The sequence below is a fragment of the Camelus bactrianus genome, chromosome 30 (genome assembly GCF_048773025.1).
Source record: "Camelus bactrianus isolate YW-2024 breed Bactrian camel chromosome 30, ASM4877302v1, whole genome shotgun sequence".
Taxonomy (NCBI): domain Eukaryota; kingdom Metazoa; phylum Chordata; class Mammalia; order Artiodactyla; family Camelidae; genus Camelus; species Camelus bactrianus.
The window spans coordinates 23,074,954-23,093,396 of record NC_133568.1 but is presented as its reverse complement, the minus strand read 5'-3'; the positions used below and the strand labels follow the sequence as shown (position 1 = coordinate 23,093,396).

The 18,443-nt window shown below is 38.7% G+C and overlaps 1 long non-coding RNA gene across 1 annotated transcript in view; it reads right to left on the bottom strand.

The window, feature by feature from the left end:
* Nucleotides 1-13,189: 13,189 nt before the first annotated feature.
* The window catches only part of LOC123614553 (uncharacterized), a 62,311-nt gene continuing 57,057 nt past the window's right edge, over nucleotides 13,190-18,443 (bottom strand). The window contains exons 4-5 of the long non-coding RNA XR_006721985.2: nucleotides 14,026-14,078; nucleotides 13,190-13,319 (exon numbers count right to left, since the gene is read on the bottom strand). This is a non-coding gene — a long non-coding RNA (uncharacterized LOC123614553). The remainder of the gene's footprint in view (nucleotides 13,320-14,025; nucleotides 14,079-18,443) is intronic.

The window sequence follows — 18,443 nt, the reverse complement described above, 5'->3', positions numbered from 1 at the left end:
CATCTTTCATATAAATGAAAAAGTAACTCCCAAACTGAATAATTTAAAGGCTTCATGATGTGTGCATACCCTCCTGAGAATGGATGATTATTGACCAAATACTATTTTTTCCATAAAGACGAGCCTAAGTTACTTGCTAGTGGTGGTTAGGACGTCTTCTAGAGTCACTGAAGTGTTACTTTATAAGGCACTTGCAGTAAGTAACTTTTCAGGTATTAACATAGGGCTGTTAAAACAAGGTTGAACTTCTGCAACTAGCAGCGAAAGCATTCATGTGTTTTTTTGTCCCCTTAATTGAATGAAATTGGTTTTGTACTAAAAGTTAATGAGAGATTACGGTGGCCTCTGGTAGCAGCTGCCACACCAGAGCCACGCCTTCTGGCCCCGGCTCCAGCTTTGGCTCGGCCAGCGGAGCTGCCACCAGCCTCTGCTGCAGGAGTTCAGCCCCTCCTCGTGCTGAGCTGCTTCAGCCCACCCGGCAGCAGGCCGCACAGCACGGGAAGACCGTCTCCTCGATGTCTGCCCAGAGACTCAGCCACAGCACAACACAAGCCAGTCCTCAAAGCAGATGGCGACACAGGTCGTTCCCAACTTCAGTCCCTCTCACAAGATCAGCAACTAGCGATGATTCATAGACAAGATACCATCGTGAAAATCCCAGACCCTCGCGGGTGAGGCTGAAGCATCGCTCTGGACTCCAGGACTGAGAAGGACAGCATCAAAAGGGTAAGCGGGGAGGCTGCTCTCCGACCAGGCTGCCTGTCCCCAAGGCTGGCACAAAGCAGCATTAAGAGAGCCCCCCAGAAACGTGTGTATTCAAGAAGGAATGAAAACAAAGCCAATCACGCAGACATAAAAAGGGCGTGTGGTACTGTGATGGCCCTCACTTGTGAGATGCGACGTGGAGGCTTGGGCGAGGGGATTGCCTGGAGTCGCCTCCTGCACACCGGATTTCTTTAAAACCCCATTCAAACAGGAAGGAAAAATGTCATAGGCTGTTACGTCTTCATAGTGAAATTACTGAATTATTATTAATATTAATATAATCAAGAGATAATTTCTCTGCAAACATTTTCACTTAAAATTGAGAAGCCAAAAAATAGAGCATCCTTGTTGTGTGGCTTTAAATGCTGCCCCCTCGGCCATTAGGTTTAGGACTTGGACAAACTGAGAGCTGATAGTGATGGGAAGAAATATCCTTTTCATCCGACAAAGGCAGGAATGAAAATATAGTTTGAAATTGCCCTTTAACCCAGGAGGGCGGCGGAATATAACATCCGATGTCAACTAGCCTTCTGTTTCGCAAACCAAGCATCTCTCTGTTAGTTTTTAGGAACCCTATCCCGCTAATTAAAATATACATATACATCCAATTCAAATCTCCAGATGTTTTTAAAGGAATTACTGCAAAAGAGGTTTCCTCTTCTCTGAAATTATACCACTGAGTTTTGAAAAGTACCAGACTTCTGCTCAATTTCTACAAAATTTTGTCTGAGTTTCTACACAGCATACCAGATGGTCAAAATCTTTTTTTCTCTCTTGATTTTGTTTCTATTGCTTTAGTTATCATTTTCAGCTTGCTGCCACCTACACATCTTAGAGCCCTGCCCTTTGTCTGTCTTCCTCCTGGTTATTAATTAAAATTTTAACAAGACAGGGCTAAGAGCCAACACATATCGTATGACTTTGATAAAGACTATTTCACCGTGTAGTTTGATATTTATTAACATTCCTTGTGCATCTAGCTACAATACAACTTGATTTCTTTTCTCTGAAAAACTGTTAATCTTCTTTTGGCTTCTTTTCCTTATCTTTAATATGGGGTGGATTTTATACCAGTGTTTCTCAAATTATCTGTGGCAAGGGACAGTTTTGTTTTTTAATTTCCAGTTGTCGGTGATCTATGCTTTTGTAAAATACAATAAAAAATGAAATATAAAAAATAAAATCACTAGGAAAATGATATATAAAAGGGAAATGGAACCAGGACCATAAATCAGATTTAAGGAACAGACCTTAAATCACAATTCAATAATCAGATCAAATATATGATAGGAAAAAAGAATTGTTGCAAAAACTATACACATTATTCACTGAAATTGTGCATGCATATAATTAATATAGGAATATTGTACAGTTGTAAATTTTTGTTGTTCCCCAGCTTTAACCACACAAAGGCCATTATTAAAGTAACCATCCCCATACTAAACCCCTGTATGCACTTTTCAAATCAATTCTGTGTTTCCCAATAATGTTTTTAATATGACAGATGAACCTGAATTTTGCTTGTTGATTTACCCCAGTTAGACGGATAAATGACATCACTATTCAGAGATGTTAACACGTATCTTGCCCTCAGTGTTTTGATTTCATAGCACAGCAGAGAAGCCAGTCTCAGAGATAGGTAAGCTGACTGGACTGGAAGACAAGAATCTGAAGTAAATTCGCTAAGCTTACTGAATCCATTTGTACTTTATATAAAGTAAGGGACTTTGTATTTTTAAAATTTATCTTCAGTCCTTCATCAGTCATGTGTTCCAGCCATTAATCTTTTAAATTTAATTAAAGTTACACTTTGATAAAAGAAACGGAACCCATCTTTCCTCTGTGGATCTTTGAGGGAAAAATAAAATTCAAAATCGTCTGTTAAATTTGGGTTTGGTGGTAATCTTTCACAAATGTGTAAAATCAAGATGCACTCAAGTAAGTGTGAGTGTGTTTGCTTTCAGGCATCGAAGTATTAGGATGATTTGAAAAATTCAAACACTCTGGCACAGGGCAAAACTGTATTTGGTGCCTTCCTCAGTTGGCAATGCTAGATAGGAGACCCAAAAGTAAAATTAGCATTCTTTACCATATTATCATAGCAAATTTGAAAATGTGACTATCTGCTTGGAAATATTATTCCAGCGTTTTATATGCAGACTTTTAGGCTGAATCTCAGGCAAACATAGCATTAATTCCCTCAGGCTGTCTCTGCGCATTAAAGAGCTCATCTCCAGGGCGCCAGCTGTCACAGCGCTGAGTCACTGACACGCTCGGACGCCACGCTGGGTGAAGTACTTCACACCTGATGCTAACAAGTGTTCATGCTTCCGGCTTCTTTCGACAGTTCTAAGCAGAGTTTGTTAAATCATAATGCTTATTTAAACACTTTTTAAAAATGTGCCAAAATTGCTTTTATTTTCAGGTGGTTTATACCTAAAATCATCTCATGTAGGAAACCAGAGGATACATGAGTTATACAAATTATCCGTCTATAAATTGTTGCCACTTGAATTGAAATCTTCTAATCTATAATGAGCAATGAGGCTTATAATTATGAATATCTTAATAAAAATCATATCTAAAATGATAGAAAATTTCTGCTCATGGTTGATTTTGATTATAGCCAGCATTCATTAAGCATCCAAGCAGAACTAGGTACCCCCTTTTCTGTACTTCCACAGAATTTTGACCATATGTGTATGTAGAAGGTTATCGTTGCTGCTGTAACAAATTACCATCAATTTGGTGGCTTAAAACAACACAAATTTATTATCTTTCAAATAAAGGCAGAAGTCCGACATGGCTCTCCCTGGGCTAAAATTAAAGGTATAGGTAGATCTGTGTTTTCTCCTCGTGTTTCAAAGGAAGAAATCTGTTTCTGTGCCTTTTCAAGCTCCTAGAGGCCACTCATTTTCTTTGGTTCTTATCCCCATTTCTTCATCTTCAAAGATACCAACATTGGGCCATCATGTCACACTACAGTCACTCTAATTCTCCCTCCTCTGTCAGCCTCTTCTCCTTTTGATGATCGCTGGGATTACACTGAGCCCACCCAGATGATGCAGAACAATCCCCTCATCTCAAAATCAGCTGATCAGCAACATTCATCCTACATGAAACCTTGGTTTCCTTTTGTTGTATGCCTAACACATTCACAGGTTATGGAGTTAGTACGTGGACGTTTGGGGTTGGCATTACCCTGTCTACTACCATGCATTTTATTCTGTATGTGATACCATTTCACAAGCACTGTCATTGCTGACGAATGATTAGATTCTTGATAGTCGGGACTCTCCTGCCACTTTGTTCTAATACGCAGCACTGTTTGTAGCTTAGCAAATGTTTTCAAAAGTCTGTCGATGTTCCACATCACAGTTTGTGTCTTACATACATGCATATATGTATGTTACATGTATACATATATAAATGCGTTTATAAAGTCTTGTAACTGAACAGGACCCAGTGGGGCCTTCCTGGGACAGATACCCCCTTTCTTCCAACTGTCTCTTTTCTGTAGAAAAACTTTAGCTTCCTAGGCCTTCCTCAAGTTTCAAAGAATTTAAATTTATCAGAGAAGTAAGAAAATGCAGAAGCAGAGGAAGAGTCAAATAAGACAAAATATTCATAGTTTAGCCATTAAACAAAGTCAAGGAACTTTAATCCCTCCTCCAGGGCTGTAGTTAATATTCTGAGCCATGTCTTTGAGCTGTTTTGCAGATACGGAAACCCTCACCAGGTGGGAGAAGTTCACGGTGTGCTGCGCACAAGCACGGACACCCAGACCAGGCAGAACTAGCAGGTTGCTGACTCCCAGTTACCTCATCACCAACCAATCAGAAGCATGTCCGGGAGCTGATCGTGCACCCCACAACCCTCTCCCTCACTCTGTTTTTAAACACTTTTCCCTGAAAGCAATGGAGGAATTCGGGTCTTTTAAGTACCAGCTGCCCCGGACTCCTTGCCTGGTGCCCTGCAATAAACGCCGTACTTTCCTTCCCACAACCCGGTGTCAGCGGACTGGCTTTGCTGCGTGCGGGCGAGAGGACCCAAGTGTGGTTTGGTAACAGTCTAGTGAAAACTCAGAGGTTTAGTCTACATGGAGGCAACTTTACTGACGAGACTGGCAAGTTTTGAGGAGGGAAATAGTTTGCATTTCTACTTCCCTGCTGAAGTTTGGATTTACTGAGAAGAGAGGAAAAGACACAGAGACAGAGAAACAGAGAGAGAGAGAGAGAAAGGGAAAGAAGGAGGCAATAGAGGAACGGGGGGCTAGAGATTGAAATGGAAACTTTATTAGTGAGAATGACTACACTGGATGAGTACAGGAAAAAAAGAAAAAAAACAGGCTCCCTAATCCTCATGACCAGATGTAGGCAAAGTTTCCCGTCCAGTCCCAAGAGGTGCTGGAAGCCTCTCATGGAAGCATGCCTGGCACAGAGGAACAGATGAGAGCGTTTACTCTGGGGGCAACAGAGTGTGGCCATGTGTCAGTCCCCCTCTCAGATTCACGATCACGTGACCTCACCCCGCGGGGAGAAGGAAGAATAGAACTAGTGACCGGTGCACAGAGAAACCCCTCGTGGGGGGACCGCGCAGGACGTTGGAAGCATCCCCTCTGCTGCCCAAAGACTAGTCATTTCATTAGAAATACTGATCAGTCTGTTCACTCGAAAGGTCAAAACCAGTTGTGGATAAAGACAAACTAGCAGTTATATTTGACTATAAATACAAATTTTTAGAAACCTATTAGTTATAAAAGTTAGTAACATTGTATAATATTTTAACTCTTTGAAATATGGGAGGAACTAGGCAGGGCATACACCAGTACGAAGTGAACTGTAAGAAGTAATTTTCTAAATAATCTGTTCTATCACTTGTTCAAATAATTTTCAGTTTCAAGCTATTTATTTTGGTAACAGCTTCCTTACTTTTTTGGGGGGGAATAAATAAATACAATGTTGGTCTAAACTATGAATAATGCTGAGAGGAGCAATTAAAAATAATTATCTCAGGATTTATAATAGAGATAATTATAAATAATACCTGTTTTCCTTTCCACCAGAATCTACACGTGGCAAAGCATGTTCCCAGTACAAAGAAGCATCTCTGTAGAAGGTATGAGTCAGAAGACCTTTCTTCTCTGGAACAACATGCCCTTTGAGACCAGGGATGGGGCCACACTGATTTTTGTAAAATGTATCACCATGCACATCTCAGGACCTAAGCAAAGGTTTGTGGAGGTTTAACGAATAAATGAACCTTCACACCAAGATAAGTGATTTCCATTTGGTTGGACCAAACTTCCTGAGTTCAAATCCTGCCTCTACAGTGCATGACTTCAGACCAGTTACTTAGTATCTCTGTGCCTCAGTTTCCTCGAGTGGTAAAAGGATTACAACAGTAAAACCTACCAGGAGGTCACTGCACAGGTCAGTTGAGTTGAACACGTAAAGCTCTCAGAACACAGGCAGGATGTTTTAAGCTATTACACCTTCCTAGGAAAATAAATAAAGGCTCAGAGAGTTTTTTTCATGTCATGTAATTAGAAAACTCCAGGACTTGAGCTCAGCATTCTGATTCTTAAACCCCAGTCTATGTCAGAACTATCTTCAAGATAAAATATTCCTAGGATTGAAGCATTTCACGTTTAAAGCTACATGTTTGAGCTTGCATGAGGGTTTCTATAATGAAATGAAATGTTCTTATCCACCATTCTTGGGTTTGCCAATTTTTTAAGCACAAGTACATTGCTCTGACTTCTGATGACATACGTTATGATCTCAGTGACCTCCGAAAACATCTGACAATTTTCTCAGGATTTCACAGGATTCCACTGGGGTTCTTATCTGTTGTTTGGGCTGTGATTTGTCACCTCCCCTGGCTTCCCTTGATATCAGCTGGTAATCTGACCTGCTTGTCTGCAGCCTGGTATTTTCTCTCTGCTTCATTTGTCCTAAACTTGGACAGAATCTGATCTCAATCCTCTAATGCACCATTAACAAAAGATCAATATGGGATAGACTCTTTGGAGGGTGTATTTCAGGGGGAAGTTCAGCATGGTGCCTGTAAGAAGCTAAAATTGAATATGGGATTCTTTTGCTGGCCCCAGTCTGCTGTCTCCTTACAGAAAATTTCCTATCTCCTCTCTCCCTGGTGTGCTAAAAAGCTCCAAATTCTGTTTTGCATGCCAAACAGAAGGCAGAATCAGCTAACTTCAGGACCGACACTTCACATCATGGGTCAGTAGAGAAAACAATTGTTAATGCCATTTTATATTAATTAATTAAACTAGATTTGGGACCATATCATGTTAGAGACAGTCTCTCTGCCTCCATGGAAACAAATTTTGAAATTTATATTATTTCTACTGTTCATGGGGTTTTTTTTTGTAAGATACTGACCATTTATCTATCTAGTTATAGAATAATACGAAATTTTAAAAAATATGAAATAGTCAAATCTTGATTGTATGATAGAAAAGAAATGGAAAGAAACTAATATTTATCAAACGAGTTTTCCAGTAGTGTGATTTTTCTCCAAGACAAGCTTTTATGTACAGAAAAAGATGATCTGCAATTATTTGAGAGATAAATTACCATTGTTTTATTAAAGTGACACATCATAAAAATGCTTCAGCTGAGCTTTAAATTCAAGTCAAAATATCATTATTCTATTCATTTCATTTAAACTTAGTAATTATATTCCCTCAGATAATTAAAGTTGAATTTTCAAATACAGTATGTTTAATTTTACTTTTAAACATTTCAAAGACTGACACAAAAGCAAAACTTTTCCTAAATTTAAACAAATCTTATAATCTAATAAATAAAGTAATTTAAGCATAGTGAATCCACAGTTCTTTTAACCAGGGCAATAGTCTTTAAAACACTGTCAGATGCTGTGATACTGTTCAACTTGCTGTAACAACTCTGGATCAGTTACTTAACTGGACATTTTAACACTGAGGTCTCAAGGCCAATTTTTCAGAATCTCTATGATGATGACTTTTTTAAAACATTATAGGCATTTCAATGCCACAGGTATGTATATTGTTCCAATGATTAAAACTGTATTCCTAATCTTACCATTAAAATTTAAATATGAGTTTATTTAATTTTACATTCTTTTTATATTTAATTATTAATCTTTCTCAGATTGAAAGATATGTCCAGAAGATTGTTTTATCTTCTCTAGCAAATTGAAGACAGTTATCTGCCTGAAACTTGAGGCCAGAATTTTGAACCTGAGAACAACGTATGTCCGTGGTGATTTGATTTACAAATAGACAAACTGAACTATCTAGTAAGTATGTGTGAATAAGTTATAGCTATATATTTTTAAATATAAAAAAACATTATATATCTTATATATCTTTTTTTTTCTATGTGGGTAGGAGAAATTCTACGCCTTCCTGTAACGACACCACACACATGTACACACATACCTGTTAAAGCTAAACTGCTTCCCTAAACTCTTAATTACAATCACATTGAATTGTGTATTAATACTACTTGGATCTAACCAGACAAAAATTCTCATAGATATTTTCGTGTAACCTAAACGGCTCTGCAGACCTCGGGTCCTTCTCTTTTAGCACCAAAATCAGGCTTATTGGCACATTTGCGGGTATGGTGTTTTACATACATTAGATGATTTAAGCTTCATAAATTCAGTGAGGTAAGTATTGTTAATCTGTTTTCAAAAATTAGGAGAGTGCCTCGGAAAATCTGAACAACTTATGCCATCTCATAAAGCCAGTGAGGGGCTGGCGGGGGCAAAGCCCACGCAGCTCAGGCTCAAAATCAAGATCCCACCCCTACAACCGGGACCTTTGCCTTTTTTTAACAACCATCATGGAAATATTTATTGAGATGCTATACACTAGGCAAAGATCTTCAAGAAGACACAAAGAGCTCATAGTCTGGTGAGAGGCAACGAGGAAAAGAAGCTGTAATACAACAATGGGTCTTGGTGCAGAAAGAAAGGCTGTGACTAACACGGAGGTGCAATGTAGCCCAAGTCGGTGTGGGTGACACTTGGGCGTCACTGTGCAGAGGAGGGGGCTGGGTCTCAGGAGTCAGGCATTCCTAAATCTGAACACTTGGTTTATTTGTAGTATGACTTGGGGCAAGTTACTTAACCATTATGAGCCACAGTTTCCTCATCTGTAAAATGGGAATACGAATATCTACTATGAAGTTTTCTTCTAAGGATGACTGATACAAAGGACACGTTAAATTGTGTGTGTGTATGTGGTCCCATGTGTTAGGAAATGTATACTTTCTAACAATTTATTTTAATGAAGTTCACAAATTATTGATCCTTTCCATATATGAACTTACTTTTTTTCCCCCACACAGTTCAATGAAGCAATTGTTATTTTATTTATTTTTCAAAACATAATTTTGCCAACTAGTCCACTTAAAAAAAGGACAGGTTCCCTCTACACACATTTGGGGCAATTATGAAGCAAGGCCAGTCTAAATCATTTAGAAAGTGAAAGTATAAAGTTTGTTGAACTAACCTTAGTATTATCAATTCCAAGTGCAGGGTACTTACATCTTTTCAATACTTAGTCTTTGTTCAAAAACCAAGTCACTTTCTCATGTTCAACACACATATTGCCCTTCTCTCTTCCATAAACATTTGTCTTATTGAAACTCCCCTTTTCTGAACTTCTAAAAATTTAGTGAGGGAGTATTTGAGTTCTCAATCAAATACAAATTTAAGTTCCATAATATATTTGTATTTTCTTTGTAAATATGTGCTCATTTTTTTTTTCCTCTTCAAGGCAAGTCTTTAAAAGCATGGTAATTTTCTTCTAGGATAACGATGGTCTTACAGCAGGACAGTTTTAAATGACACACAGAAAACAGCTTCTTTCATGCCAATTGTATTAATGTAAAAGTGCCTTAGAGGCGCCTACAGTTCACTTTTTCCACCTTAATTCACTCGTTAGTAGTGATTTCCTTTGTTCCTTCAAGTTTCCTTTTATCAATGAAGGAACACCATCTGGTACCACACAACAGTACAATTACAATACACAGAGCACATGCCAGTAAGAGGCCCTCCGACCTCCACCCTCCCATCCAACATCTGCCTCCTGCTGTTTGGGGTGACATTTTGAAGGGAAAACTGGGAACCATGGTAGTAATTTGAACTAGGTTAAGCAATTTTGATGTTCTATGAAGACATCTGTAATGAGAATTTTAAATCACCAGTATAATCAGCGTTTGCTTATGTTAAAATTCTACGTCTTAGGCACTGAATTTACGTAGTTCTAGAGAATCATTTTTTAAAAAATATTTTCCACTAGCTCAGAAAGGGCCTCTTATTTACCAGTGGCTGTAAGTTAAATTTTGGCTTGTTCAGGTTTATATTGTATTACATATTCTGAAGAAGTTAGGTCTGAGCTGATAGGATTTATTTGTTTGTTTATAATTAAGAATACTCTCTGGCAAGTGTAATCCCATACATAATCAAGTACCCAGGGTATAATCACAAATTAATGTGACGTTCTTTGTACAATGAAATAAATATACTGCAATGCTCTTTATTTAACTTATAATAAAGTAACTTCTGAAATAATCTTATTTCTCTTGAAATTTCAACTATTTTTTGTCTAGGTTAATTCTCAATTTTTCTACGTTTGTTGTTAAGCAAATAAATTATAGTAGCAACAATCTATTAAGGATGAGAGATTAGATTTTCAGTAAAGGTATATTCTTGAGACTCTAAGACAATTAAAGAGTTGAAAGGATGCATATCTGTGCATCTGAATCTAATCTAGAGATTTTGAGTTTATTAGTAATAGTTTGGGGCCAGTTTTACACATATGAAGAGGGAATGAAGGAAAGAGGAAGAGGTGGAGAGAGGAGAGGAAGTGAGACAGAAAAACAGAGAGAAGGAACGGAAAAGAGGAGAGGGAGAGAGACAGGGAGACAGAGAGACAGACAAAGAGTGAGAGAGAGAGAGATAGAATGTGACTTAATGAAGCAGGGATTTGAGGCAGAAAGCCAGGTATGGGGCCTTCTACTCATTTATCATGTCATCTTGATCTAGTCACCTAACTTCTATGAATTTAAGTTTCATTACCTAAAAACAGAGATAATGAAGCTCGTTTTGCACTTCTGAGATTCTAAAAACCTAAGTAGGAAAGTGGTCCTCCACACTCCATCAGCACTAAGAACTGGATACACCACCAGGCAGAGTTTCGTGACATCTCCTGTAACATCCAACCCAAATCCTTCAGCAATGTGGACCTAAGGGAGGTCATGAGAAATGCATCAATCCCTCTTCAGTTAGGGTAGCTACATGGCCAACATGCCTGAAGGCCCGAGGTGTGGGGTCGGGATGGATAAATGACAAGGTTGCTGACAGAAGTCATATTCCAGGAAAAGACAACAGGGCCCCACGAGACGAATCAGCGTGGCCACCCCGTGCCAACTACAGCAGGGAGTGGGGAACAGTCATTGTGGGTATAATTTGGCCTGGAATAAAGCTTACTTTTCCTGAGTTATCTGGGGAAAAGAGGGCTCTGAACAACTGCATCCGTAAGGCCCAACATTCCTGGTCTGGGTTTTTCTTCATAGAAGAGCTGGGTATAGGAATGGAAAATGTTTCCCATCAACTTTTGAAGGAAGTAAACACTTGAATTTCAGAGGAAGGTTTGAGAGAAATAATTAATGTCAATTAAAGACAACAATGATGAAACAAGCAAATTCACTAATGGGCAGAAAAATTAAAGGGCCAAGTGACATTGCACGGCTGGCCACAGCGGAGTGGGTTTGGCTCACTGAAGGATTATAAACCACTGGGGAAAAGGGCAGCCGAGCTGCCGAAGGGCACAGGGAGAGCAGCACAGACCGGAGGAAGGGGGGGCTTAGCTGCAGTACAAAGTGTCTGTGTTAATTTCCCTCTTTGAGGGACTCTCAGTGATATCTCAGAGGGGAAGAACAGCTTTGGAGAGTCAGTCAATTAAGATAATTTAGAGATAAACATACAATTAGTTACCTAAGATCCAAATTGATGAGCACTTGGAAATGTTTTATATATAAAGCAACACTGGATAGCAGAAATTGCAAAATACTCACTATGTCTCAGAAACGTTTTCACCATAGGTGAATTAAATTTTAATATACTTATGATTTGTAACAAAATTTTAATACTGCAGAATTTAGACCATTCAAATATCCAAACATCACAATGTTATCTGCATGCATTTGTGTAGGAAGAAAGAAATAGGAAAACCAAAAGAACATTTCTATTTTATTTATATTTTTTTCTTTAACCCCATGCCTAGTCTTTCATAACTTCCCAAGATCAGGCCTGAAGTCATGCCATCATTTCTTTCCATAATGAATGGGAGAACCAAAGGCATAGCTCACAGTACTTGAGCTTTGCTTTCTCAGCTAGGAATGAGCTTTCCAGAGCTAGGAATGTTTCCAGATTCAAGGAACAGACATTCCAAGCAATGGGTTTAATAAGTATGCATTTATTTTTTCAAGGTAATAAAATGTCTTGATGAAGGCAGATGCTAATAGTGATTCAGTGGTTCCGTGATATCAGGGTGGTAGCTCTGATATACTCACAGTAACAAAATGGCTGCCAGCATCAAGACATTACATCCACTCTCAGGACAGAAGGGATGGGGGAAATGCTGGCAACAGATGCTTCAATCTCTTTACCAGGAAAGCAAAGTCTTCCCAAGAAAATTCTAGCAGAAATTTTATTATGTCTCATTGGACAGAAATATAACATGTGACTATTCATAGTTATGAGAGTCATGAGAATTTATTTTTATCTCCTTAGGGAGGCAGGCAAGGAGAAGAAGGATTAAGAGAGGATGCTAGATTAGCCAGCCAAAAATGTTTACCCTAGCACCCACCCCCTATCCTCAAGACACATCAACAATTTTTTTAAATTTTGTTAAATAAATAATGTGATCCAAAGCTCTGGATTCTGTTTCCATGCAACATGCATATTCTAAGCCCTTCTAATATAAATTCTGGAACCACTAATGCCCCTATTCCATTCTGTCCACTGTCAAAATCTCTGTCTCTATGTGTGTGTGTGTGAGAGAGAGAGAGACAGAGAAGCAGAGAGATTATTCCTTTTATCCTTTCGGCAGGTATGGTGGAGACTGGATAGATGTCCACCAAGTCTATTTCCTTTATCTGATCAGACTACCTCTCTCCACATCCCCAAGTTTTCACAGAATAAGGTGTGAACAATGTGACTGGGTTTTGGACCATGAAATACAGAGAAAACAAATGTCTTGCCAAATCTTCATGCTCTCTCTCTCTCTCTCTCATCCTTGTAACTGAAGGTGAAGGACTTCAAGATGGCAGGGCTGGAGAATGAAAGGGCACTGGATCCCTGTCACTGGGGGAGAGCCACTGACCTGCATTCGTCTCTGTGCAACGTGGGGGAGGGGTGTTTGCAGCAGCAGCCGGTGCTCCTTACGCCCTTTAATATAAAAGGCATCTTCTCATGTTTAGTTTTTCCTGAATGTCCAGATAACTGGGTGATTGCTTGCTGTTCAGGGGTTACTATCAGCAAAATGACAGGGGAAGAAATACGGGCTGATGTAATTAAAATTGAATACAGCTCTTTGTGGTATAATTAATGTCTTCATAAGGACTCCTCAGGAGGTAACAACTGAAGTAGATGGGCAAATCTCTTAAATAACTTGGTAACCGTCAAGATTAGACAGTTTTTTTCATTAGAGAAGGAAGGAAAAATCTCTTTTACAATTACTAGACACAATATATCAGACTGTCAGGTAATTGCAAATAGATTTAACCACACAGTCTTGACATAATCAAGAAATAAATATTATTTAAAGACTGTTCATCAAATAAAAAAAAAATTAGTCTACCATCAGAGGTAGTCCGACTGGACAGAAGCTGAGTTCTTCCATGGCAACCAGTTCCCCTGGGGGCGGGGCAAGCCTGATAAAAGTGAATTGTTCTGGGGCAACTCGCTAAATAAAGCGACTATCTCTAAGGTGTCACACCTAGGCTTTCCAGGTTTCTTACTTGTTCCCTTTTTATTTTTGAATTTGGTTAAAAGGACAAGTGCTCTTTCTCCCCTTCACCCCCTGGAGATTTCTTAGTTATCCTCCAAGTCCCGGAGTAGCTGCATCTTCTGCATGAAGCATTTCTGATTCCTGATTTTCCTTAAGCAGTGCTGTCTGCTCTCTCCATTGGGCTATTAAAACAACCTGAACATGCCTTCTTGGCACTTATTGCTTACCTCTATGATCTACGCCTGCCTCCCAGCCAGAGACTTCCATTTATCCCTGGAACCTGGAATACAGAAAGAAGTAAATATTTGTTCAGTTTATTTACAGCCCACATAAGAGTTTGGATCTTTCATACTTCCATGATAGAACGGGACCATATTCAAACAAAGTATAGAAAGAAAAAGAAATTAAACATATATATTTAAATGAACAGTCACCTTTTCCCATCTAAATTTTAAAATTAAACTTTTTCCTATATCCTTTTCTGATTTTTTTTAAGATTTAAAGTGTCAAGAACTAATGTCTTTCCTAAACATGACACCAGCTTCATGCTCCAACTCTCAACCATCTTCCCAGAAGCAATTACCGCTATGAATTACTCATTTTTTCTTCTTTTTTTAGTCAATATTATGTTTTGGTATTATTTAGGTTCTGGACCCAATTTCCAACGTGTGTGGAAGGGATTCCCCACACCACTGAGAAACTCAACTCAACTCAATTCTGACACCAGCTACCCACAGAGGTAACATCAGATTCCACAGGTAAACGGCTCAGTCCCACCAGACCTCCCCTACCTACTCAGCTGCCGATCACAAGCTCATGTTGTTACTTGTGCTTCTGACCAAATACTACAAATTGGAGGCTCAAACACCTCCCTGAAGCTCAGAAGGCCAGTGCAAAGTCCCGGTGCTTACTGCCTGCACTTCTGACCATTGGCTATAAATCAGAGGCTCTCTTCTTGGGTTTGACTAATTTGCTCAGTGGTTCACGGAAGTCAAGAAACCTGTTTACTCACTAGATTACAGGTTTGTTACAAAAGATACTGAAGGATATGAATGAACAGCCAGACGAAGAGGAACACAGGCCGAGGCCCTGAACGATGGCTCTTCCGCCCCCGTGGACTTTGGGCCCAGGGTGGTAGTGTGTGCGAGTGTTCTTGCTCCCCGGCCTGGAAGCTCTCTGAACCCCTTCTTTTTGGATTTTTATGGAGGCTTCATTATACAGACATGACTGACTAACTCCTTGCCTTTGGTGATTGAGTCAACCTCCAGCTCCTTCCCCTTCCCCTGAAATCAGGGGGTGAGACCAAAACTTCTGGAGACAGCATGCTGCACACTTAGGAGCGTGTCCTGACCTACATGGCAGGTGACAGGAAAGACTGCCAGCTTTCAGTGGAGCGGAGACCCAGACGGCAGGTCTACACAGCTGCCTGGACCACACGGCTGAGTCCATGTGTAATGTTACCAGTGATGAGAAAAGACCCCATAAGTAGTAAGACCTAATGGAATCATCACAGCGTTGACCATGACGGTTTTCTGATCTAGAACATGCCACCTGCAAGACAGAATTATATACCCTTTGGAAAAATTAGCTCCTGGCATGCTACTGAACTCTGGAAGAGACAGGGATTTTTGACCATAGAGTATGCTCCAAATTTTTAAATATATTTCTGAGTTTCATTAAACAACAAAAGAAACTGCAAACCATATTAAAGATAAAGGCATATTCCATAGAAGAAAGTGAGGCACAATTTCTTTTGCATCTCTCTAACCTCTATTTCATAGGTAATCACGATGCCATGGATAGTTTCAGAGTCCTTATATCTAAGCTGCTAATACTGCCACGAAGCCCTACAGTGAATGTCACAATTCAACTTTTAACGTGCACTGATGGCCGTGCATATGTAATTGATACCACTGAAATGGTAACCATTCTATTCCTCCAAAGCTCTTTCCAGTTATAAAACACGGTCGAAGAATATTATTATAGTTAATTAGCAATAATTTTCTACTTTAAAAGTTTAACACTGTCTAGAGGAAACTTCAAGCAAAACTGGTAACAATGAAATCCTTCCACAAGGATAACTAAATTTTCTTCCACTATAATTGCTTTTTTTCCACACATAAAAATAATGATCATCAAACTACACCAGGAGAAAACTTTGGCATACCTTAAAACAGCGTCCGCTATGTAAGTATTTAAATTACCAAATTTGATAGGAAGCAATTAAACAAATTTCTTTTCCCAGTGACATTCTGAATCTTCATAAAAGCAAAACTTGTGGGCTCTTCCTTGTGACAATTTCTTTTTTTTCTTTCCCACAAAAACATATTTTAGAAGTCTAGTTTAAGGCCAGAGGCAAGATTTTCTTTGCTAAGTCAGGAGCCAACATGGATAACTATTATCAGAAAAAAATTAGAAATTCATTTTAGGGTAAATAGTTGACTACTTTGCAGAGTTGTGTCAATCAAGCAGGCATCAGAACACAGCCTCCTGTCCTGATGGCTGCTAAGACCGGGTAGGTAATTAGAAGCCAAGGGATCACCGTTTACCGCAGACACTGTCGCTGATACGTGATGCACAACCTGAGTGTGCGCACAGAGCGGATCCACCAAGTCTGTCTACGAGTCTTCATATACTAACAATTTTTAGAAAAATAAGTTCTCCCCTCTCCTTTTAAATGCTAATGTCCCGTGGTCATTACTATGGATGAAATTGATAATCCGAGAAATCTGTTCCATGGGTTATTATTTATGTCACCATAGAAGCAATCTGATGGCTATTCTAACATTTCCAAATCTCACCCCCATGGATTTTACAACCCAGTATTTTCCAGTGTTCATTTTTTTTTTGAATTGAGGGGCCACACTTCCACATCTATGATGGAATTTTTGATCTTCCTCCTGCATCCGTGTTTATGTTTTATAAAAGATTCTTACATAAAGATTTTGCCAGTGCAGCCTATTTAGCGTGATAATCTGCCAACATATTTTCTCTAGACACTATATTATCTTTTTTATTATTGACTTTTGCATTAATGACAAAAGGCATCACGTAATTATTACTCCAAATATGTTTACTTTCAGTGTATACACTTCTCCTTTTATTTATGGCAAACTGACATGCCCTAGAAAGGGCCAGCTTTTAAGCTTTTGAACCTGTCTTGCACCTAGTTAGGAGTGGGATTCCGCAGGAGCCTGACTGTGCATAGCCAGGCTAGTACCAGCTCTTTTGAAAATAACTGCCCTGAAGGAAAATATTAAGACTCATTTTGGAATGAGAATGAACAAAAATCTTCCCTGAGCTCAGATACTTCTCCAACTACAAAAATCACAATCGTGAGAGTTTTTCACTGTGTAAGGTTTATGGAGTCGCTTGATTAAGAACATCACAAAAATGAATGGCAGTAGGAGAAGAAAAAAGCAAACGTTCTTCAAAAATAATTAACTAGAAAAAAAAGTTGTGTTTTCCATTAGCCACAGGAATTCATTTGGTGTAGTAGCACTGAAGTTACAGATGATCCTCGTTCAAGAGGTGAAGATGCTCTGACTAATTTAGTCAGCACTCTGACTGCGCTGAGGCAAGAAGGGTAAATTTTGGCTACTGGATCAGAGGATCAGTTTTCATGGACAATGGACCCTGAGTTAATGCCCTAAGAGCATAATCCAAACCTCTTCGTATCTATACAGAAATAAAGATCTACGTTAATCTACGTAGAATCGATCTGGATTCTTATGGGTTTTACTCCAGTTATTCTATCTGTGCCCCATTAGTCTTTTCTCCGTAGGGATTCTGGGACTTTTGGTAAATCTTTGTTCATTTCTTGTCTCATGCATAATGTAGTATCTAATTTCTAGATCAGCTATAATCTGATTATGTGCATGTAAGTTAAAGGAAACTTTAATATATTTTATCTAACAGTTCTATTTGCAGAATAAATCCTGCTTATTAAATTTTTACAGGGTATATCAAAAGGAAGAAAGGAATATTCTATGGTAACAGTCTCCAAATTGAAGGTTCATGTTAGAATTTGAAAAGTATTTAGGATTGTTACAAAGTTCCACTGCTTGAGTGGTTCTAGTAAAGCAGAGAAAATAAAGTTAATTTCCTCTCAAGCTTTCTACAACTGACTACACACACAAGTCTGTCCTGTTTTATTTCATTTTATGGGACAACCAGATGTTTTACTTTAAAACAAAATTACTTTTTTTCTTTTTATTCATATTACAATTTGTCTTCATTCTTTGTTTTTTTCCAAACAATCTTAGCATTTTCTCTAAAGAATACAGTGTACTATGAAGCTCAAATTAATTATGGGTAGACTAGCTGTAAATATACGAGGGTGTTACCGTTTACCTATAACTGTAGACAATGCCACTTGGGAGTTAAGGAAAATGACAGTAAGTTTTTGTAATACTATTTTTTTCCTTAAAGGGACATAACTGAACAGGTTTTCATAGTTGTTCTTGTTTCCTATCAATATAGTAAATGGAATCTTCCAAAAGCCCTTTCACTCACAATAAGTTTATATACATCCTCACCTACTGGCTCTTAATTCTTAGAAAACAGAGGAAATTTGTTCGCATATTTCTTTCATGAGCTAGTTGTTTTTCTCCAGAGTTCAAATTGTTTATTTTTTTTTACATGG